This window comes from Dipodomys merriami, unplaced genomic scaffold, assembly GCF_024711535.1.
Source record: "Dipodomys merriami isolate MVZ:Mamm:240054 unplaced genomic scaffold, mDipMer1.0.p SCAF_2, whole genome shotgun sequence".
In the NCBI taxonomy this organism is placed as follows: Eukaryota; Metazoa; Chordata; class Mammalia; order Rodentia; family Heteromyidae; genus Dipodomys; species Dipodomys merriami.
The window spans coordinates 79022755-79047461 of NW_027203381.1; the positions used below are offsets into that span (position 1 = coordinate 79022755).

The 24707-nt window shown below is 38.5% G+C and overlaps 1 protein-coding gene across 17 annotated transcripts in view; it reads left to right on the top strand.

The window, feature by feature from the left end:
• The window catches only part of Zbtb20 (zinc finger and BTB domain containing 20), a 730255-nt gene that overhangs the window by 538200 nt on the left and 167348 nt on the right, over positions 1 to 24707 (top strand). For 15 of the 17 annotated variants that reach the window (XM_070030175.1, XM_070030174.1, XM_070030172.1 and 12 more), the window contains one exon: positions 3631 to 3678. The exons of 1 other annotated variant lie outside the window; for it this stretch is intronic. The gene's annotated coding sequence lies outside the window, so the exon portion shown is untranslated. Of the gene's footprint in view, positions 1 to 3630; positions 3679 to 12488; positions 12568 to 24707 lie in introns of all 17 variants that reach the window. One more of the 17 variants, XM_070030177.1, reaches the window with a different exon arrangement.

Sequence of the window (24707 nt, forward strand, 5' to 3'; positions counted from 1 at the left end):
TTTCTCAAATCTCTTCTTTTTTTTTTCCTTCATTAAATTGGAAGTAACTATTTCTTATTGTAGTGAAGATTAAATGATACACTGATACCAGCACTTCTCAAAGTTCCACTTGGGTGATTCTCAAGTTAGAGTGAACCAATGGTCCGGATGCCAGACTGCCTGGACATTGCCAGAAACCATTTTGCCACAAACAAGACTGCTCCCTTGAGGTCTCAGGTGTCACCTTAAAACTACACACAAAGTTTGCTTTCAACTTCTCTATTGTATTTCTTGTTTGTTTCACTAAACTGGAAGTACCCAGAGGACAAGAAGGATATCTGTTCTGTGTCTTTCATAGCATCCAAGAAATAGCTATTGGATAAAAGAATGCTTTCACAAACAAAACTGTTAAGTTCCTTGCCCACAAGAAAAACCAGCCCTCCAGGAAGACAGCCATGTCTTTCTATTTTGTGGCTTTGTATTCTCTCTCCACATCCCTGTGTAGACCTATAGTCAAATCACAGAAGCATTTACTTACCAACATGCCTAAAACCACAGAAGGCTTTTGGTAAATAGTAACTCTTATCATTAGCGTTTCTCCATTCTGTGCCCTGTTGTGATAACAACTATGTGGACATTTTAAAGAGAAATTCTAAAGGGTGGGAAAGCAAGAAGTCTTCTTTTAAAGGAAGGAGTGTCTGTAGCCACCCACTCTTAGCCACTTAAGAGTTCTCTTTCATATTTTCTTTACTCCTGATTTCAGCTTGTCACATTTTATTTAAACATCCTAGAGGCAATTTAAAGATCATTTTCTCCCCTCACCCTGCAGATCAAGGGTAAGTAACACGGGATTCACAGGTGATCTTCATAAGGGTAGAAGTTCCTTGAAACTTGATGTTTTTGAATGGTCTTGGGAGAGGGATTTTTCCTAGGAATCTTGTAACATTGGCAGATGTGGGAAACCACTGCCCTGGAGCATTATGTAAATTGAAATGAGACTGACTAATCTTTAAACTTACAATTAATAATTTCAGTTCCATGGAGATCACTACTTTTTAATAATTCTTCCATGAAACTGGGATTAGACTTCACACCATGTCTCTTTCCTCCTCTTGCCTCTCTCTCCTCTTGGTGAGTCATGTACTCACCACTACGTATTAATGCCCTGGGTCGTTTGGCTTTATGGTTTTGTATCTTTTGCTACACATTGGTGTGTTGAACTTTGAATTGTCAATGCACATGTTTTAAATCTATGCCAGGCATGGTGGCACATGCCTGCAATCCCAGCACGTGGGAGTCTAAGGCAGGAGAATTGCAAGTTTGAGGCCAGCATAGGCTACAGAGCAAGCCATTGTCTCAAAACAAACAAATGAATGAATGAAGAAAGAAAAGCTTGAAATCTTGTGTGAGTCTATTATAGAAAACTCTTTGCATCTCATATAAAAACAACTTACCTAGGAGGTAAATATCATTGAGGTGGAAAGTGCATATATCATTAACAGCAATTTCAATTAAACCAAAGTACGTCTATGTAGTTTAATATGTATTTCAAAATTACTTAGCAGATTATAATTTAATCAAGAAGTAGAGGCTTTTTGACTTTTATGAGCACTTAGGAATTGTATAAAAGCCATGACAGTAAATGTTTAGCCTTTGTATTAATTTTGGTGTTGATATTACTGTTTTGTATTAATTTGTAAAGACAATTATACAATAATTTAAAATTATTTAATAAAATTTGTAATTTTACTTGGCTTTAACTTGTCTTAGACTATGGCATACACTGACTTCTCTCTCCATTTTGAGTTCTTGTAATTGGCATTTTGTGTCATTGGACATCAGGAAAGACTTTAATTTTAGACCTTCAGTGTAGGTGCAACTTACATTGAACTGTTTTGATCACATCAAAAAAAGTCTAATTTTGATTGATTTTATGAGTAAGTTGTTCCTTGAAATTTAAAAAAGTATCCAATTAGATATAAAAACATAAATGCCAGGTATAATTTTGAAAGATCATAATGTATTAATGAGGGAGGGGGAGAGAACACAAAGAAGGAAGAAAAGTCAATGCAGTCATCTAGTGTCTCAGCTTGTAAGAAAGATAAAGATGTAGAAAAAATCCTTTGAAGTCTTTAAAGACTTCTCTGTTTTTGTTTTGTATTTCAACTTTGTATGTACTTTCAATAATTCATATATAATCTAATTATCTTGCTTGAAATTTCATTAAACCCATCAATTTTGAAAAACAATTTAAAAGCATGTTAGACCCCCAACCTCTCTAGTGTTGGAGTGAGTGCATTATAATCCAGGCTGTGGATTTTCTTCTTAACTCTTCTTGTCCCAGGAGGAGACTACCACCCTTTAACAACTGCGTGTACATGAGCAGATTTCACCTGCTCCACATAAAGGAAATCATTTCCCTGGAGAAATCTCTTCCTCAGTACGTATGTTTAGAGAGCTCTCAGGAAAAGTAGGATTTCTTGAATTAGTAGTTTTTTGCTTCAGCAATTGTTAGTGCAAAATTACTTGATCAGGTCCCTTAGTAAGGTGATTTTGCGTATTTCTTAGGGGTCTTCTGCAAAGTGCTTAACAGTCTTCCTGCCAGAGAGATGAAATTCACTAAGTGTTCAATAATGTAGTAAGTCTTGGATACATTCTAAGTAGAGCCAAGGTAGACCCTTCTTTGCTTTGTCTATTAACTTCTTGTGGATTTTTACTTTCATATGATCTTAAATTGTCTTTAAATTTATCTTTAATTTTATCTTTCTGTAAGAGAATGTAACATAATAATGGTGGATATACCATTTCTATCCCATGGGATTTAGCGTGTAATCTGAAGATTATATGGGAAGATTCTTTAATTTTAAACACAAAATCAGATATTGTGAAGATCAACTCTTTCAAGACCAGAACTGTTCATTATTAGAGATGTGTTTGGAGAGACAGAGGCTTCAGTTTTTAAAACTCTTTGTCATGATTTCCCACCATCAACCTGGGAGCCTTCCCGGGCTGGTGAGGAGAGGGTAGGGGAGGCAGTACCCAAAAGGGAAGTCGAGGCACTGAGTTCTCAGCGTTGCGGAAGGTCCCCAGTGCACAGACATGTTGAAGTTGTCTAAAGGGTCTTCTAGGCATTAAAACAACCCTTAAAGAGACAAGATATATCATCTTTCTCAAAATTTGCTGAAATTAATGATGTACTACATAGTAAAGCCTGTACTTATTCTAGTCACAGCTGTCCATGAAAACTGTCTTCCTGTGTCCATGCTGTTCAGTAAGGTAGTCTCTGTGGCTGAAAAGCATTTGAAATGCGGCTAATGTGACATTTTTCGGGTTCTCTTAAATTTTGAAGAATTTAAATTTAGACAACTGTAGCTGATGGCTACTGCCTTGAGCAGTGACACAGTTCTATGAGTATGACATGGATCAAAATCTTAGCTTTCTTTGCTCTGGGAAGTACTATTATCGATCATTAGAGCAGGGAGTCACACTTTTGGAAAATTTCTGAGGCTGACTCTCCTTTACTCTAGAACTACTGGTGACCAAATCAACTCCGTTGGTAACATCCACTCCCATAGGTACCCAGATATGCTTTTCTTCTCCTCATTGTGTTATTGTATGTTTAATTAATTTGGTTTCTTTTTCCCCCTTTAGTTTTTCAGTACCTTGACCATCAGTCTGTCACCTGCTCCTACCCTTTAGGTAAGTAAAACTGTTTTGTTTTTTTTTTAACCTTTAAGGGAAAGTATCAATATGAGTTGTGAAATTTTGGTTGCTAGTGTCATCTTTTCTAGTTTATTTTGTTTTTGTATCTTCGGTATGTGTTAGCTTTTATGTGTATGTTTGGAGTTGGTACTAGTGGTGGTATCAGAGTTACTTTCTGCTGGTCTTCAAGGTTTGTCTTCTCACATGGCCATGGAGCAAGAGGAGAGGCATTGCCAGTGTCCTTTTTTGTTTTCCTCTGGAAAGAAAACCATTTGAAAATAATGTTAAAGCCAGACACCAGCGGCTGATGCCTATAATCATAGCTACTCAGGAAGCTGAGATCTGGGAATCATAGTTACAAGCAAGCCTAGATAGAAAAAACAAGAGACTCCTATCTCAAATTAACCAGCAAGAAGCCATAAGTAGAGGTATGGCTCAAGCATAGAGCACCAGCCATGAGGGAAAAAAAAATATTAAAAAAAAGATGAGAAAGACTTCCTGAGTTCAAGCCTTGGTACCAACCTCAATAATAATATTATGTTATATTATTATTATTATTATTATTATTATTATTATTATTATTATTATTATGTTTAAATGGCAAGTTTCCAATCATGAGAGAGTGCTAAGGCCAGTGGTCCAAGCCACTACACTTTTATAAAGACTGCCCTTTACTTTGCTGCAGTTGCTATTTGCCAAAATCACTGTTGTCTTAAACTAGAGCTTACATTCTGCAGCCAGATATCAGCCAGTAAAACTCCACTGTCAATCAATGGGCAATTATTTATTCTTCAGTTACTCAACCATCCCCAGGTCCATCCGTTTTTAATTTTAACTTCTAGATCACAGCTTTCATTTATTGACAAAATTTATAATATCCCTTTACTAAGAAGAACAAGACTGAAAAGTAAATAGGCAAAAATTTTTTGCAAAATTATAAAGTCTAGTAGGTGAAAAAAAAAGAAATTGAGGATTTCACTTCCAGGAGATTTATAGAAGATACCATTCTTTTTTGGGAAAGATATAAGGTAATTAGGGAAAGAAATAAAGGAATAAAGGATGGAAGGAGGGAGTAAGGGAGGGAAGAAGAGAAGGAGAGAAGGAAAGAAGGAAAGAAGGAAGGAAGGAAGGAAGGAAAGAAGGAAGCAAGCAAGGAAGGAAGGAAGGAAGGAAGGAATACTTGATATTAAATGAAGAGAACAACTAATGTTTAAAGACCAAATGAGGCTGCACTAAGTGGGTTTGGATAAATAATACTTTGAGCTGCGGGAAAACAGTTCTGGGGCAATGAAACCAAATAATCAAAGTCACAACTAGAGATGCCACCCAAGAAATCCTACAGGGAGTGACAGTTACCTAATATGAGAAATAATCACCAGCATCCCTTCTGGCAGCATCTCACTGTCCCTGTTCACAGCATCGTATCTTACTTCCCTGACTCTCTACTCCAATGTGTTTCTTGTGTTGTAATCATTCTCACAGAAAGGAAGCTTCCCATGGCTTTTCTGCTTGTGTGACTTCTGCGAACCTCCCTAGAAGCTAGTGGCAAATACATTTCCTCCAAAAGATGCTAAGACTAAAGTGGAATGTGATATGTAATGTAACAGAGAAAGGCAGGTGATTAGACTTTCCAAAGATGGGTGCTGTCTGTAATGAATTCATATAACAGGTGGGGTCCTACCTGCACCCAGTGACTCCTGTTATTCTCTGCTCTGTATATGGATAGAGGAGCTAGCCAATGCTTTGAGGATGTCAGTGTACATTCTTTATGGTTACTACGTTATGTCTTCACATCCTTCCCCACAGTTACCTAGCACTGCATATTTCTGGTCCTCTGACTGGCAAATCATTTTTGTTACAGTTCTTTTGTGTAAAAACAGCTCATATAATAGCTCTGTGTTAGACACAGCACTAATCCACACATCACCAGGATGAGTCAGCACTGCACTTCTGCCCGCCTGGCTTAGCTATTATGACGTCAGCGCATTAGGGCCAGCCAGACACAAGCAATATATGAAATCTGTGTGTCACCTATTAGAAATCGAATGGGAAACCTTTGAGATTGAAAAAAAAGAAAAGAAAAACATAATCGAAAGGCATCTGTAGCTTTTAGGACAATGTGAAACTGATTCTGTGCTGCATCAGCCATCAGTCAAGCAGCTCCTAGATAGATCCTATTTTTTAAGCTGTAGTGAATTATAGTCCATTCATGTACACATAACCTTGTCCCACCCATGGGCCCGGCTTCATGGTTGCTTGATTGTTTCATATCCTAAGGCTGCCTTTATGTCAGCAGGATGACAGAGGCTGTGACAGTCCTGCTGTCCTCAAGTGCCCCATGGACATAGCTGATGGCTCCAGGGGTGGTGGCCCAGAGGCCCATCAAAAGGAAAGGAAATGTTCCTTGGGAACAGATCAGAACATTATCTCTCCAGTGCGTCTCACTCCAAGAGCCTCCTCAAGGGCTTCTCTGGACAGGTGCAGACTTCAGCCTGTTTGACCTTGTCTCCTTTGCACTGAATTTAGTCTAGTGTCCCAATCTGGATTTGACCCAAATTTGAAGAGGAACTGAATAAGCTGCCAAACTTTCCCCCAAGAGTTTTCCATTCCATTACTCTTTAGCAGAAATGAAAAACAGCTCTCTATTACCTGCCATGCTGCCGTGAAGCAGGTGGCACAGACCTGGCCTACTTGGGAAACCCAGTTCTTTAAAGTTAGGCCTCTGTTCAGTTCAGCCTCAGATGCATTCTCAGCACAGTACCTTTTCGTATTAAAAATGTTTAAGCAGCCAGGTGCCAGTAACTCAGCCCTATAAGCCTAGCTACTCAGGAGGCTGAGAGATCTGAGGACTGCCATTTGGAGTCAGCCCAGGCACACCAGCCTTATCTCCACTTAACTCTTTTATCTCCAAAAAGCCAGAAGTGGAACCATAGATCAAGTGATAGAGTGCTAGCCTGGAGCTCAAAAATTCAGGGACAGTGCTCTGGCCCGAGTTCAATCCCCAGGATGGACACACAAATAAGAAAAATTACAGCATTGAAAAGGGTGACTATTTGCTACCTTAATGACAGCCTCTGTTAAAAAGGCATTTATCCATCTATCCCTCTCGCTGTCACCCCAACCAATCACTATCCCATGTGGTAGCCATCAGAAAGTGCCTTACTCCTGGGATCTTCTGCTTTCATTAACTTGCTGATAGTTTCCTGCCATGTTTATAAATAATGGATGGTACTGCTTCGCTTAGTTTTGATGGCTCTTTATTTAATTTTCAGTCAACAAACATTTATGGAAAGCTTGTTACTATGCTTGATTCTGAGAACTAAAATAAGAAATGCTTCCTTTTGTTAAGAATTTCATGTCTAGAGCTGAAGGTGTAGGTTGGTGATAGGGCACTTGTCTAGCAGGCACAGAGACCCTGGGTTCCGTTCCCAGCACTGCCAAAAGATAAAATATAATATCACAGTTTAATAGGGGAGACAAATAAATGAATAAAGCCTATTACCTATGTCAGCAGAGAATTAAAGAGTGCTCACCTGCATGTAGATAGGCATCCAAAATGGTTCTTCAGATCAAAGAGTAAAAACACGTTTACCAGTGAATATAGGAGAGGGACAAGAAAAAAAGGGTCATAATCAGGAAAATACCAAGAGCATTTATACGTTAGGAAGCATCAAGTAGCAGCCAGATCCAAAGCCCTGAGTTGTCTCATGTGGCTAGAACATGGTGGTTAAAGAAGAAAACTGAGAGACAGAGCTGGAAGCAAGCAGGAGGCAGATCTAGAGGCAGATAGAGGACCAAACAAGGGAGATTGGACTCATTGCTGCAGACTCAAGGAGACTGGAGAGACTTTTAAGCAAATGTATGTCCTAGGAAGAGCACTCTGGTAGTAGTACAGATGGCTGGCTGAGAATAGGGAAACCAGGTCAAAGGTGAAACTCAAGGGCCTGTTCAGTATTCTGGGGGTGGAATGATAGGGCGAATTGGCATAGGCATTAACATTTGCACAATGCTAGCATATCTTGGCATACTGCATAATCCTTGCCTTCTAGGAGAAAGGCTGATGTGTTGTATGAGGCCAAATTTCAGACCAAAATACATCCTTCCAGGAGCCTTACTGGAGACTCCAATTTGAATCAGAACTTATTCTAGAAGCTTCCTACTGAGCTGTTGGGACAGGTGAGGTGGGGGGGGCGGGGGTAGTAGTGGTTCTTCTGCCCATGGGCATCGGGCAGGGGAAAGGGATCTGGGAAGACATGGCCAGTGTCCTTTTCTTTCACCTGAAAATGAAACCGTTTAATAATGTCTCCCCAAAGTCAATCCGTGCCCTCATTTGCTATCATTTTCCCATTGCTGCCTTTTTCTGAGCAGAATTTCCAAACCATTGAACTGAATGGCAACTTATGCACAGCCGGGTGTTGAAACAATTCAGTATATTCATTCCTTCTCTCTGAATTAGAGTTCACCATAAGCGTGCTTTTCTCTTGTTCACTTGGGGCTGCCAGGACAATTTAAAGGAAATTTTCAACAGCTTATGTCTCACGTACCATGTTCTCTTTTGCAAATGGGAGAGATGCGTGGGTGTGTTTAAGTCTTCATATAGTGCTTTCTAGAGAAAGGTTTGAGAAGAGGAACAAGATGAGGAGCAGGGACCTTTGAAAGCCCAGGTCCCCCAGTGACCTGAGTGCAGCACGTAGGCTGGTGATCAGATGGTCAATTATGTGTTTGTCAAAACACAGTGGGCTACATTCCAGACTGCCAGCTTTGGAGGCCCAGCTTCTGCCAACCAAATGTCATCTGGGAACATGCAACACTGGGCACTGTGAAGGAGTTTGAAATAGACCATGCCACAGCCAACCTACTGCCAGTCTTATAGCACCAATATGGCATGCACAGCCGGGCCCCATGTTTCAGAGCTCAGGAATTCACTGTACTCAATTCAAGAGGTCAGATGGGTTCATGTTTTCAAAGCCTGTGTTCTCTGCTTTGAACACTGTGACTTGCTCCTCAGCAATTTCCAAGGGATTTTTCCAGTCACATCTCTGTGGAAACCACTCTTTTTTGTGATGGTTATAAGAGCCTTGTAAATGTCCCAGAGGAGAGGGGAAAAAAATAAACTTGCACTAACAAAGACTGTGATTCTTACAAGGGATTCCAACTCTTAGGAAATTACATTAAAGGTGCATAGCTTTTAAAATATCAGGAACCACCTTGGCAACTTATAAAAAGCAGAAGGGCTTTGCCTATTTTATAAAAGTGATTTGCATATACCTGCATAAATAATGTCCCCACCTGTACTTTTATGCATTTAGGTTGAATAAATTAAATTCAGTGATCTTTAAAATATTCACTGTCTTTCAATGCTCATACACCATTTTCAGGACACTTTCGCCTCATTTTTTTTCCCCCTGCTGTGGTAGTAGTGGCTATTTTTTTAAATCTTTTGACTAATTCAGAGAATTAACATACGTGAATCTACTATCCAGGAACATTATCTCCCTTTGCTTGCCCTGCTTTTAGCCTTTTTACCTACCAGAGCATGAGTTCCATATATTTTTCATAAGAGAAAATGGAGGAATAGATTAGGAAGGTGGAAACACAACACTGCATACACACACATACACACACACACACACACACACACACACACACACACACACACAAATTCAGCTATATACAAATTCACAACTCAAGAATACATTCATTCTAACCTTTTCTTTCTTTGGCCCCCTCTTTACAGCCCCTTTGAAAACCATCCAGCCACTAACTCATATCCATTACAACTTGGACCTTTAAATCAGAACCTGAACATTAAGTCAGCTGCACTCACACTTATCCAATAGATTTTATCAAGCACTTACTAACTATAAGGAATCATGTTTAGTGGGGAGTTAAAATATAAAATAGGACACTGTCCTTGCTTGTTCTAAAGGAACTTAAAATTGAGTTAGCAAAAGCATTTATACCATTGAGTGGTTTTTGTATGCATGAAAGAAAATAAATGACTAAGTTCCAAAAAGAATGACATAATCCAGGAAGTACTAGAGCATTTCATTCTTGAAAGGGAATCTTTAAGGCTGGAAATTTTCACATAAAATGTAATTCATATGGATCTTAAAAGATGGCTAGAAAGAAGGAAAGGAAGAAGGAGGAGGAGGAGAAAAAGGAGGAGGAGGAAGAGGAAGAGGAAGAAGAAGAAGAATAGTAATAGTAGTAAGATAATTATATTTTACACAAAAACATAGACCTACGTGTTGATATCTTCCTTTAGCACTAACATTCCCCATCCAAGTTCTAAAACTATTATTGAAAAAGACAAAAGAATTGGTAACTAGGAGCCAAGTGTGGTAGAGCACATATATAATTCCAGTTACTCAGGAGAATATTAAATTGGAGGCTAGCCCAGGGAACGTCAATAAGATTATGTCTCAAAAACATACAAACAAACGGTCTGGGGACATGATTCAAGTGAAAGAGTGCTTGCCTAGCAAATTGGAGGTTCTAGGTACAATCCCCAATACTAATAACAACAACAAAATGATAGCAAGAGAATAAAAAATTTTTAGACATATTGCATTATCAAAACACAGTGTATTCATAAACTACCTTGTTGAATGGAAACTCCTTTGTGCAACTACTTAAAGATAATAAAAATAATTTTTTCAAAAGAATGTGGCTTAGTTCTAGAGGCAAACTTTGCTCCTTGACCCCCTTTACTCTAAACTTTAGATAAGCCTTCCAAAGGAAAAATGTGGCTCTACAAAGAATGAACACTTTTCCAGATCACTGACTCTCACTAGTTCAAGTAAAAACAGGAAGGATAAAGGGATGAAACTCCTGTGCTTATAAGATTTGATTGATCCAGTTATACCTAAATGAGAAATATGGGCCAAGGGCTGTCGTAGCAACAAGGCTGATTCATCCCCATAGGAAAGTAGAAGGAATGAAGCAAGAGGTGAGGAGTGTTTAGAAAACTTCCTTCTAGAAACTAGGCGTGAGGAAGTTCCTTTGGTCAACGTGGATATACACAGACGAGAAAACAAGAGAAAGGAATCCGGAGTGGGGATCAAAATGGGAACCAGAGCCAAGAGCTCTAATAAAATTCTCACCTGTCTAAGCAGACACAGTCACAGCAGTTCTCCAAGTTCTAGGTTAATCAACATTGGGTAGCAAATGAAGCTGTTGGCATGGAAGTTCTTAGCATCGGGGTTTGATAGACATCTAATTACCTAGTAGAGAAAACTGAAATCCTTAAAAGTCTATTCAGAAGGAACAGCTTAAAATGGTCACACAAAAATCAGCTTTGCATGGTGGTCCATGATTGTAATCCCAGTACTTAGGAGGCTTTATCATACATAGGAAGGCCATGTCTCAAACCAGGAGAAGGAAGGGAGAGAAGAAGGGAGGGAGGGAGGGAAAATGAACCAGTAGTACCAAAGACAAGAGAAGCTTCAGGGATAGCAGGCAGCAGCATTAAGTACTCCTAAAAGGTCAGATAGGTCAAGGGCTGGAAACAATATTTTGGATTTCCTGTTGGCCTTGATAAAAGCTGTTTTGTTTAAGTGATAGAAAAGTAACTTGTTTGTAATGGGATGAGGAGACAGTTAGAGGTGAAGAAACAGAACAAATGTCAGCAACTCTTAGAAGTTTTGCTGAGAAGAAAGGAAACTGTGCTAGTATAATAATACCTTGAGGGGCAAAGCAAGGTCAAAAGAAGCTTTAGAAAATGGAAACACTTCTAGGTTTTGTATGTCTTTGGGAAGAACACAGTAGAGAGGATTCAATATGCAGGAGTGAGAGGAAGATGGGATGATTCCTGGTAAGGCTAGAGAGTGGAGGAGCAAAGGAGGGATGCCTTCTCTGTTATGAGGAAAAGGAAGCCAAGGATGGGGCGGGTGCCAGCTCTTGTATGGATTTGCTGCTGACAGGTCACAAGGTATCTATCTCACATACTGGCTACTCAGGTATGGGGAGCTTGTACCAATAGGAGCAGGGGATCTAGTGAAAGTAGAGGTACTTGTTCTGGGGACAAATAGAATTACAAGTTGACCAAAGAAGTTTACTAGTAGTCTCGTGGCCATGTAGAAGGCCCAGCTCCTTGTCACCTCCAACTCCCCGTTCCTTGGAAGTACCAAATAATTGTTTTACTCCCCCTCCCAATCTACTCTCCATCTACTACCAGTCCTCTCATATACACCTACATATATGATTGACAGTTGGATCATCTACTGGCAATCTCATAGAATGTGAAATGTCTCTAAATTTTAAGATCTGGCATCTAACTTTTTGGAAGACTAAAAAAGAGAAAAGAAAGCCAGACCTATTGCCTCATATCTGTAATCGTAGCTACTGAGGAGGCTGAGATTGGGAGGGTTGAGATTCAAGGACAATCTTGGCAAAAAGTTCATGAGACTCCATTTCAACCAATGGAAAGCTGAGCAGAGTGCTGCATGTCTATCCTCTCAGATATTAGGGAGAAAGCATAAATAACCATCCCATGCAAAACGTGAAGCAATAAGTTTGGGAGAATGGCTCATGTGATAGTGATCCTGCCTGGCAAATGTAAAGTCCTGAGTTCAAACCCTATTACTATGGGGGATGGAGGGTGAGAAACAGAGACAGAGAGAACAGATTAGAATGAGAGAGGAAAGAAAGGAAAAAGAAGGTAGAGGTAGAAAGGGGAGAATAAATGCTACTTGATTACAGAAAACCTGAGGTAGCCTCTCATCCTCTTTATTCAAGGGAATTCTCACTTGAAATCAGTAAATGAGCCTCTGTTCCTAATGTTGACCATTACCCTCCACAAACAGCTCCCAGACCTGGAGATATACCAGAGAATTACAGATACTACAACTCCAGCTGCTGCAATATATGAGAGATCAGAGGCAGGTAGAAATTCCTAATTTCCCACTGTAAGTAGTATCCTTCATTCAGATTTATGCTGGAAATTATAAAATGACAGTTTAGAAAGAGGTAGTGGCAGCGATGGCTTTCTATATATAAGTACATTCTATTCTGCTTGATCCCTGTAGGAAATGTCATTAGGACCATTTGCCTCCAAACAAAATTACAGATACATCTGGGGTGAAGTTTGGCAGCTGTTGAGTGAAACAGCTGTATTTTTTTAATATTTACTTTTTTCATGATTCTATAATTCCCATTTATTGTAAAATATTAAGAAAATATAGAGTAAGCAGAAAACATCCATAATCCTGCAGCATAGGAAAAACTACTATTAACACTTTCTTCAACCACTTTCTTATCTGCCCTAGGTTTTGTTAGAATTTAATTCAATATACATTTTTGTATAAGGATATATAAGATTTTAACTCAATACTATATGATAAATACTTCCTTGTGTAATTACAAATTTATGATGAATATCACTGTGTAAATAACATTCTACTGTATATAAAACCCCAGAATTTACTAAACTATACCCTATCAATATTTACATTATTTCTAGGACTTCAAAGTTTTGTATTTGAAAATCCTTTAAAGGCTCAATGTGTGGCTCAACTGGTAGAGTACCTGCCTAGCAAGCAAAAGGCCCTGAGTTCAAACCATAGTACTGAAAAAAAAAATCCTTTAATGTAAGCATAACAATGCATCACATTGAATCATGAATTTCCTTTGTCAAATTCAAAGGAAATTTGAAGTAGGCAGTAATATCAGCCACCAAGAAAGTGGTCAGGCAATGATATCACCCTTAAAAAGAGCTAGTAATTATTAATGACAATAAAAGTCTATTGGAATTTCTAAGTACATATTGCAAAGTTTCTCTAAGCTCTTCTTTACCCGAAAGGAAAAATATGTCTAGGATAATCTTAGCAGATGAGCAGAATAACTCAAATAGCTATGAACATATGACCATATGAGATGATGTTAAGCAAAATGAACTCTAAGATATGGACACAAGAAGTTTTTCTTTGTTGTTGCTGATTTTAATGTACTATGTGATTTTTTTGTATGTTCTTGATTTCTTTTGTATGTTCTTCTCCCTACGGTATATCCTCTGTTGTCATTGTATTTGATTTTGGTACCCTGGTATTGTATATGTCTATTTGAATTAGGGAAGGGAAGGGGAACAACAGAATGGTGAAACAAAGGACAAGAGGGGAACCAAGGCAATAGCGATATTCACAAGACAATATGTTGGAAATGATATGTACAACTTGGGGCGGGGGGTTGAGGGGAAGGGAAAGTAGGAGAAAATTGGGGGAAGAGGTAATAAGTTTCACAAGAAATGTATTCATTACCTTACTTATGTAACTGTAACCCCTCTGTATATCACCTTGACAACAAAAAAATAGCAGAGGAAGAAAAAATATATTACCAAAAAGTTATCATTTTATTCTAAGAATTATACATTTTAGTCTAAGAAGTATACACTTAATTGTGCCTCAATTTGTAACATTGGTGGTATATAAAAAAGAACAAAGTGAAATTCTTTCAAAATCTCACAGCTCAAAGATGAACACGGTAAACACTTAGGAAGTGTATTTCCATACATACCCATTTATCTGTCTCTTTTCCTTTCCTCTTCTTTGTCTTTCTCTTTCTATAATAAAAGGCAAAGGAACTTTCTGTTTTGTAAGCTTCCTTGTTCATGTAACATTGTAGTAGTCATTTTTACATGTTAGTAAAAGCAGGTCTATATTATCATTACAGCAACATTATAATCAACTATATGGATCCTATATTGACTCAGTAATGACTTACCAGTGGACATTTGAGATACAGAGATCTTTATTTTTTACTAAATACTCCTACAGTAACACATGTCTGCATGTATTTTTATATACTCATCTGATTATTTCCTGAATTTAAATATTGGAACTACCAAAGTAAAATACATATACTATATTTATGGCAATACTATATATATATATATATATATATATATACACATGCACATATGCATATATATAGACAGTACAGTATATGTATACTGGCAATATAGTATTCATATGTATATATGTGTATATATAGGTGTATGTATATACTATACTATATATACTATAATATATAAACTATAATGCCAATAAAGTTTTATCAATTTATACTGTTACCAACAAAGAATGGTATCTTCATGAATCCTGTTATTCTCCATTTTAATTCTCCCCTATAAATGAATCTTTTCATATTAAGTGTATGAAATGCATTTTTCATGTAAAAAAACAAAGCCTGAAAATTTGAAAATATTATAAATTTATTACATGAAAATGAAATTTTTCATAGAAAAAAATTTAATTGGGAAAAATATTTGTGACATACCACTTTCAAATTGGTTATAAATCAACAATGAAAATAGTTTTTAATTATTTCTATTAGTAGTAAGGTAAGCTTATTCACCCCCATTTTGGGTTGCCAGCCTTCACCCTGGGTCATCCACAAGCCAGGCCCGGCCACAGATGTCTATTCCCATGGGCCCCGGCTGCGTCAGCAACAGAGTCCGGAGGCCCAGTGCCAGTCACACACGGGTTCTTTTAGAAGAATGCCACTTTTAGAATGTATTGCCCCATCATGCTATAGGATGTTTTTTGGCTACAATGACAGCTGTAAGATGTATTGACTTTGCTACGTGCCAGATACAGGATATTTTCCCTGGCTGAAAGCCAGCTGTAGACCGTCCTTCCCTGGCTGTCTGATACCTCCAGTGTCCAGCTGTGACTACAAAGATTTCCTGCCCCAGCCCCTTCTTCTGCCTTCAGACTGTTGACACTGTATCTACCTCTATGGCTCTGAGAGCAGTTTGCTACTCTCTATTCTGTGAGAGATAGCCTGTTAGCTTTGGCTGATAATAAATACTTTCTTCTTCTTCTTTTATAGTGTGTCCGAGTGGTTTTCTGGATTGGCACTTACACATAATGTTTAAAATTATTTATGTTTTGTTATTTACATTATCAATTTGTTTTAAATCACTACTGTTTATATCTTCAAAGTTGTTTTATTAATTTAATTTTTATTTTAATTAGCTACTTGGGGAGGGCACAAGCAGTCTAACAAGTTCTTAGATCCTTAACGTGATTTACTCTGAGGTCACATGACCTCAGACCCACCGTTATGATCCTGCCAGGAATACTGTGAAGTGGGCAGCAAAGCACGAGTTGGGGAACTGTGGTGTTTCAAGACAGGCTAGGGAGTTTCTTCCTGGTTACATATATTTATGAGAACACAGACAAGTTGTTCACTCATACAAATGTGAAAATGCTCATCTGCGCGCTGCCATCAGACTCCAGAATCAGTAAACTATCAAGAAGGGAAAAATACACGCTGGCAGCATCGCCTTATCCATGTCTCCAGGACAGGATTGACACTATTTTTTCTACCAGATTTAAATAGAAATTTCTGGATGATCTCAGAAAGTGCTAGAGGCCATGTCATCATTGTCCTCCACCTTTCCCCCATTTCTGGCTCCCATGTGTATGACTACATACTTAATGAGATGGAATATTTTTCAGCAACTCCAGGGAAAGTGCAAGACTCTAGAGAGACGGGAGTGCCATACTGACAGCGTCACTCCAGCATCCACAGTACAAACTGTGACAGGGTGTCTTGCCTGGATTTTAGGACAGGTCAGATCGGGGCTCTCAGAGTGCATGCTCTGGGTGTTTCAAGAGCCTTCCTTCACCACAGGAAATCCAGTTACAGAAGATAAGGGCTCCAGGGCACTCTTTCCTCCTTTTCCAGAAAAGTACATCCATGAAAGTCATGTGTGCCTTGAATCCACTTAAATAATAGCATCCAGGAGGGAAGAAGAAGCAAGGCAAGAAGGTCCCTCTAGGCCAGACTAACTAAAGAGCATGGCACGAACTAGGCTAGTAATCACGTGTTCTCTCCCTGAGTGTTCACACGCCACATGGACCAGGCTTCAGCACTGCTCATGGCTGTAAGAGATTGTGAGGCTGACTCAGTGTACCTTGTGCTAAATACCTTGCCTTCTTAATGATGCTCTTAGAAAACCGCTTCTGTAACATAGCTGTGTTAACACTATGAGTGTTCTTCATATTCTTTTCACCCTTTTCTTTCCCATAGTCTTCTATTCAAAACTTGGTTCTATGTGTGTATATACACATATTGGTATTTATCTCATACATAAGGAGCCTGTGTGTTCATTTTTACTCAAACACTTGCAGAGGCAAACTGTAAAGAAGTATTATAATAATAAACTTAAGAGTTTAGGTCCATCCTGTTGTCTTTTTCCATACTTGGTCAGATCAGTGTTACTCATTCCTTCCAATATAGGATAGTGACTACAAATCAACAGTAACTGCCTTACTCAGATATTTATTTTGATGAGCTCTCCAGGCCTTTTGCACTGTGGAGAGCTAAAATAGGTTCCACCTTTAGTCCCTTCTCATAAATTTCTAAACTTTTTGGGACATGGAAAATAATAACCAACTCTAATTTACAACTGATCATGTACTTTGAAAGAGAGAGGTGTATGCCTTATAATAGAATACAAGTAAAAGGCATACCTAAATCTTTGATATTATCCTTCAGTATAAGCTAAGGAAGAAGCATAAAAATAAGTAATGAAAAGTTTCCCAACAGCTAATTTTATGGGATTCCCCATCCCACCCCTGCTTTAACCATAACTATCATGATTGAATAATTTCCCCTATATTGGTCCTTCATCAATACCTATCCTTCTATCAGTCTTACAGTATAGCATTTTTCATATGAAGATTAAAAATAATCTTAACACCACTTAGTGTTAGTGAAGTACAGTGCATATAGTTTTTGTACACCATTCATCCATCTATTCTCAAAGAACCACTTTTTTCATTGCCATGTAACTAGCAGCCATTAATATTGCTCATCTATATAAATACCAGACCAGTTAAAACACAGCAGGAAGTATATTTTACTCCCCAACCCAAACTTCTGATCTACACAGAAAAGACGATTGATTCATGCATGTTGTATGCCAAAAACTACTGCAGAGATTTGAATCTTAGTGCAGTAATCCAAGAGAAATCTTACTGACCATTCTTCTTTGGAGATTCCCCTTTGTCAAACCAAGATACGCTTCGAAGAATTCTTTTTGAGTTATTTTGTGTTGGATCCTGGCTTATTTCTTCTTAGAAAATAGAGAAGGGTGGGCCAGATACTACTGGCTCATGTCTGTAATCCTAGCCACTTGAGAAGCTAAGAAGGGGAATATTGAGGTGCAAGCCCAGGCCAGTGAGAAAAATTTATAAGACTCTTCCTCAATCCATAGCTGGGCATGGTAGGGCGTATCAGTCAGCCATCCCAAGCTAGGTGGGTGGCTGAGGTTGAGAGAATTGTGGTTCCAGGCCAGCTCAAGAAGAAAAGTCTTTGAGATTTCATTTCCATGGAGGGAAGCTGATAGTAGCTTATTCCTGTTAAAGCCTAAAGTAGACACAGGATGATAGCTCAGAAAACACCTGGGTGGAGGACAGACCCTGTTTCAAAAATAACCAGCAGAAACAGGGATGAAGGCATGACTCAAGAGGAAAGGCATTAGTCTAGCAAGTTCACAATGTTGATTGCAAACCCTAGTACTGCCCCATCCAAAAAAAAAAAAAAAAATGGAGCTGGGCACGGGTGGCTTACACCTGTAATTGTAGCTACTCAGGAGGCTGAGATTTAAGGATCACGGTTCAAAGCTAGCCCAGGCAGGTAAAGTACATGAGACTCTTATGTCCAATAAACTACCCAGCAAAAGCCAGAAGTGGTACTTTGGCTCAAGTGGTAAAGCACTAGCCTTGAGCTTAGGGACAGAGTTCAGGCCAGGAGTTCAAGCCCCAGGACCAGCCAGCCAGAAAAAATAAAAAAGAACCAATGAACAAAAGAAAGGAAAAAGAAATAAGAAAGGAAGGAAAGAAGGAAGGAAGGAAATAAAACGATGAGAAATGTGTATGTTTAAATGATTTCTTTAGCATATTTGTGTTACTGTACCAAAATATCTGTGGCTGAGTTACCTATAAGCAAAAATTTTCTCCCTGATCAAGGTACCAGCAGATTCAAACTCTGATGTGGGAGATTCTCTTCCAAGATGATACCTCTTATGTCCTTATATAGCAGAAGAAATAGGTGCTATATCCTCACATGACAGAATGTGGAAGGACACAGGGAGGGAGGGAGCTCCTTCACATCTCTACCTCATGAAGATTCTGTTCTCATGACTACAACTCTCTCCTCCTCAAGGTCCCCCCTCAATACCATCACATGGGTTATTACATTTCAGTATGCTAATTAGGCATAGTGGTTCACAGCTGTAATCTCAGCTTTGTGGAAAGCATGAGTAGGAGGACAACAGTCTGAAGCCAGTGGAGGTACAAAAAACAATATTCTTCCTAAAAAGTAAGTACAACAAAAAGCGAGCTGGAGGCATTGTAAGTAGTAGAAAGTAGTAGACTGCCTTACCCAGCAAGTGTAAGACCCTGACTTCAAATGCCAGAACCTCAAAAAAGAAAGAAAAAAAAGGAAGGAAGGAAGGAAGGGAGGGAGGGAGAGGAAGGAAGGAAGGAAGGAAGGAAGGAAGGAAGGAAGGAAGGAAGGAAGGAAGGAAGGAAGGAAGGAAGGAAGGAAGGAAGGAAGGGAGGGAGGGAGGGAGGGAGGGAAAAGAAGGAAGGGAAGGAAGGAATTATAGGAGGGAAGGAGGGAGAAGAGAGAAAGGTAAGAGAAAAAGAAAGGTAAGGCGAAAGGCAGAAACAGTAGTTTTAGTATGTGTATATGGGGAGGACACATTCAAAAGATAGCGTCTTTTAATTATTATAATAAAACAATCCTGCATTAAGTTTCCTACCTCTAATTTCGGTTCCACTAATGACCAAGAGAGGTGTTTGTTAGAGGAGAGACAGAAATGTAACAGCCTCCTAAGAGTGGACACAGATTTTGAAACAGGAAAAGGTGCAAATAGAAAGGGAAAAGCAACAACAATGAGCAATGTAACTCCTCCAGCCATGCTACAATGAGTTAGGGGTTAGCTAAAATAGAATCAAAACCAGGGGCTACAGATTTTCATCCATTTCTTGGTTTTATAGGGTTTTAGTTTCTTCTTATGATAAAATTATTTTCACAAAAATAACTTGGTCTAAGAATAAAGATTTCCCACACCACAATGAGATTATTGGGAACTGTGCGCCTTGGGAGACCACGCTGACTTACAGACCAGCTTAGGTATGGAGGGAAAACAGAATGAGTGACCTGGAAGGTGTGGAGTTGGGACCAATTGTGAACATGAATCTTTGCTGTCTTCCAAAAGCCGTCCCAAATCAGTCACTTATTTCCTTTCTGGACAACAAGCATTGATATACTGAAAGATCAAGCATGTTTAAGAGTATTTCTTGTTATTATGTAAAGATTATTTTCCTAGGACATTGCCAGCTATTTTTGTGTGTGGTATAGAACCTTAAATGCCTCTCATACATGCGCACACATGCAGATACATATGAACACACACGCACAGTAGACTGATATGGGCTTTTCTATTGCTATGAGATGCATTACAAATCTGCTCTTAATAGGCCTCTCTGCATTCCAACAGAAATATTTCTGGAGCTCTCCTGGCTCCCACAACATTTGCTGGGAGCACATTTAATATGTTTTAGCTTTACTGCTTGAAGATGGAATCAGGGACATCTACCTGCACATGACAGTGCTTTGGCTCTTGCAGTTGCAGAACTTAATGTATGTATCAGTAATGAAAATCTTAATTAAGAAAGCTGCATCATTGTCCATGAACACTCATTTTTCTCCCCCTGCAAAGCCCTTTGTGTATTGCAGTATATACCTGGTCCAGACAGACAGAGCCCTCGAAGAGCTTGTCTGGCAGATCTTCTTTTGATTATTAACAGCTAGCAAATGACAAAGTCTCGCTTCCTTTTGTCTTGAAGCCGAGGCTTGGAACAGCAGAGCACACAATGTACTGTAGGGCTTGTTTGTGTTTTTTCAAACTTGCTTTTATTATGTTGGTGGGTTTAAAAATCCGACAGTGTTGATCAAAACTAATTTAGGTAACTAAGAGTTGCCAAAACACTAGCAGATGCATATTTACACATATACTCACAGAGAAAAGTAATTTCCCTTATAGAAACAATGCCCAAACATTAGAAGGGGCAGTTTTCAGCTGCCTTTCCATGTTTCTAGTACCTTTGGCCTCCAGAGCTTGAAGGCTACAATGTGACCTTAGCAGTAATTTCTTTCCCTGTGCCAGTGTGCATGTGCTAGTTTGTCATTTGTGAAGAAAATGAGAAGCTCTAGAAGCTGGAATCCCTTTATGCAGACCACTATGTATACAGGCAAAAAAATCAAGACATTAATACCTGTTTTTTCAAAAAATATTGTCTGTAGTTATGCTTATGATATAATGCTCAGTTGTAGTACTTCAATGATGTCTAGATCATAAACTTGTAAATAAAATATTAATTCATTAAGAATTCTCCTTAAAGCCTCGAAGCAATTTACTTTTAAAAAGTAGCAACTCTTCCTATTAATTCTATGACCTTGATTCATGACCTACATGGTAAGAAGAGTCTTGGTGTTCTCAACCACTTACATATCATTCACTCTTTGCATTCTCTAAGCTGTTTGTCTACAGGGTTTACAGTTTTCTGGAAGTCATGTAAATAATTGAGTTTGAGTTATATGACACTTGCTACTAGAGTAGGACACACACACCTAAAGACAGGCAGTAATGAAAATTTAGGAAGTCTTCATGTGTATACATTTTTCATGTATATATATATATATATATATATATATATGTGCATATATATACATATATACATTGCTATCTATGTGATGGGGCATCCATACTACTCTTTTTTTTTTTTTTGGTCCAGTCGTGGGGCCTGAACTCTGGGCCTGGGCGCTGTCCCTCAACTCTTCAGCTCAAGGCTAGCACTCTACCACTTGAGCCACAGCGCCACTCCCGGCTTTTTTCTTTTTGCTTATGGGGTGCTGAGGAATCGAACCCAGGGCCTCATGCATGCAAGGCAAGCACTCTACCACTGAGCCACCTTCCCAGTCCCATCCATACTACTCTTGATGACACTAGTATGCTGTGTATTTCCTCTGATTCTTAGAACTTCTCATGCTTTATCTCAGGTATCTTCAAAATATTCATAAATTTGATCATAGTTTTCCACATTTCTGGATCAAGAGAAAATTTGTGTAAATTTTCTCTAAAAAGTTCTCAGAAATTTCTCTGTAAATTTTTCTCTATGAAAATGTGTGTAAATTTTCTCTCTGTAAATTATAAATTATGGAGGTTGTGAAGAAGGGCTTACTATGAGAAAATTATTTTCAACTAGTCTGACTTCTTAATACCTTTTATTTGCATTCATCACATAGTTAATTAAGGTTAAATATGAAAATAAATAAAAATAGCCCTACAGCTTTAAACTATGACCACACTGAGATTAAAAGAGATAATATCAGGGCTCTTGATTGCTAGATAGGAAAACTGTGAACAGATCATTAACAGATCATTGCTTTTATGAAACCATCAGACCAACACTGCCATAAATCCTAAAGCCACTAGGTAGTAACTAACCTACATGGGTGTTATAGGTTTACCAGGGAAGGCATACAGTAGTATCTCAATAAATACCCCAAAAATGAATAAACAAATTTTAAATAAGCAAATAATGAAAATTATAGTGGAAGTTCAGAGACCAAGTTAGTTGTTTTTCTTATTTTCCTTTAAAAAGGTATAAGTCTAAGCGGGGCACCAATGGCTCACACCTGTAATCTTAGCTATTAAGGAGGCTGAGATCTGAGGATCATGGTTCAAAGCTAGCCCAGGCAGGAAAGTCCATGAGGCTTCTATCGCCAATAAATCACCAGAAAACTGGAAGTGGCACTGTGGCTCAAGTGGTAGAGTGCTAGCCTTGACCTGAAGAGCTGAAGGATAGCACCCAGGCCCTGAGTTCAAGCCCCACGATGGATCAAAAAAAAAAAAGGTGAAAGCTTGATAATTTTTGAGATGTTGGTCTTTGTAACTTTCCAAGTAGTAAGCTATTTATAGAATTATGAAAATTCTGATTTAAAATTTGAGAAAATTGGTTACTTTCTGCCTTTGAAGCATACACATGATACATTTGTGTGTACATACATATAAACAGAAACAGACACAATCTCACAGTATAAAACATTTTTCCTACTGTTCATTATGAGTAAAAGTGTTGGAAGAAATTAAATTAATAAAGCACCTGTACGTAAGTAATTTTTCTTTCATTGAGCCTATGTAGACTTTGCTTAAAACTGAGGAACCCTCCATGTTTATTGCAGCACTGTTCACAATAGCTAGGATATGGAAACAACCCAGATGCCTCACCACAGATGAGTGGATCCAAAAATTGTGGTATCTGTACACAATAGAATATTATACAGCCATTAGAAATGACAAAATAATGGCATTTGCAGGGAAATGGATGGAGTTAGAAGGAATCATGTTGAGCGAGGTAAGCCAAGAGCAAAGAGACAAACGGTACATGGTCTCCCTGATAAGTGGATGCTAAATCCAAAATGTTAGGTGATACGACAAAACTAACAGGACTTAAGAAACAAAGAACTTCCATTTATCTGGTCGAACCACTACTAAATATCCCCATGCTGCTGATCACATGTATGGTGTATAACATGTGTACACCGTTATATGTGTGATAGATAGTTTGCTCCAGGAAAGTTAGAATGAACTTGTGACTTAAAATGAGCATCATTATTCCAAAATACTGTGAAATTCGGGAAATTATGTAATCACTAAATCACAATAAAAAAAAAGAACCTCGGGGAAGGTAGGGAGGGAAGGGATGGTAGGGGGAAAACAATGGAGGGGGTAACAATGCTCAATGGGACGTGTACTCATTACCTTACTCATGTAACTGTAACTCTCTGTATAGTATCTTTACAATAAAAATTAAAAAAACTGAGGCACAACTAGACTCATTAAAAATGACAGGCCTTTGGATAACTGATCCTCAGTTCAGCCTGCTTACAGATACCTCATTGTGTTTCCTCATCATATATGTGTTCAAAATGTTGTGTATGTATCAGCTTTGCCCCAATCCAAAAACTAAAGAAATCAAGTAGGCAAAGAAGTGTCTTATGACTAATTAAGTGAAAGGTCTTAGGAAAGGCATATTAGCCAAGTAAAAGGAGGCTTTTCCGTTCAGACCTGACTGCCCTTTGCCCTCACATGGAAATACAACCACTACCATCTTGTAAGTGATCTTTACAAAAATGTACGCACTAAGGATCCCTCAGAGCATTGTTCTTATGTTAGTGCTGAATACATTCCTAAAGCCGTATGCAGTTTGTTATATGCAAATGATTGCGACTTCCTTATTTCAAAAGCAAGTGCCTTTAAACATAGTAAAGCATTTCTCTATATGCAAACCTCTGTATATAAAAAGGTTTACATTTTAAAACAAACATGTTTTTGAGTTTTATCCAAATTTAAAAAAAAGCATCTGAAATATTTAACAGCTGAAAAACACTTTCTTCTTGCTGGGAAAACTTAAACCTTGCTAGGATTTATGCAACTTTAAAAAAAAATCACTTCTGTGCTGAGAACTAGCATGAGAAATCTCAGCATGAAAGGTTGTTCGCATTTTTTTTCTTCATAGAGCTAAAACCCATCGTTGATTTTAGAGTGATGCAACAATATACATATGCTTTGTAAGGAACAAAGCATTTCTCATCAAATCTAATTTCAAGGGCATCTTCAACTAAAAATTAGGAAGGAAAGATAAAGGCTATGTAAGCAGTGATCCAGCATCTAAATGCACAGGTTGAGGACAACATCATGCGTTGAAGACATAGTTGATTCATCAAGGTCTGGAAACACTGATATCCCTGAGCCTGTTACCATCTCAAAAACCTAAGGGCATTTGTTTGATTACTGTCTCACTCAGTCCTTACTTAGCCATGAGTGTCTCACAGGGACGCCCTGCTCCAGGATGGTGTCCTAGACTTTGTTTTCTATCTGGTTCAGCACTTCAGTAAATGGTCTGTTACCTGCCATTATGACCTGCATGCATTTGCTGAGCAGT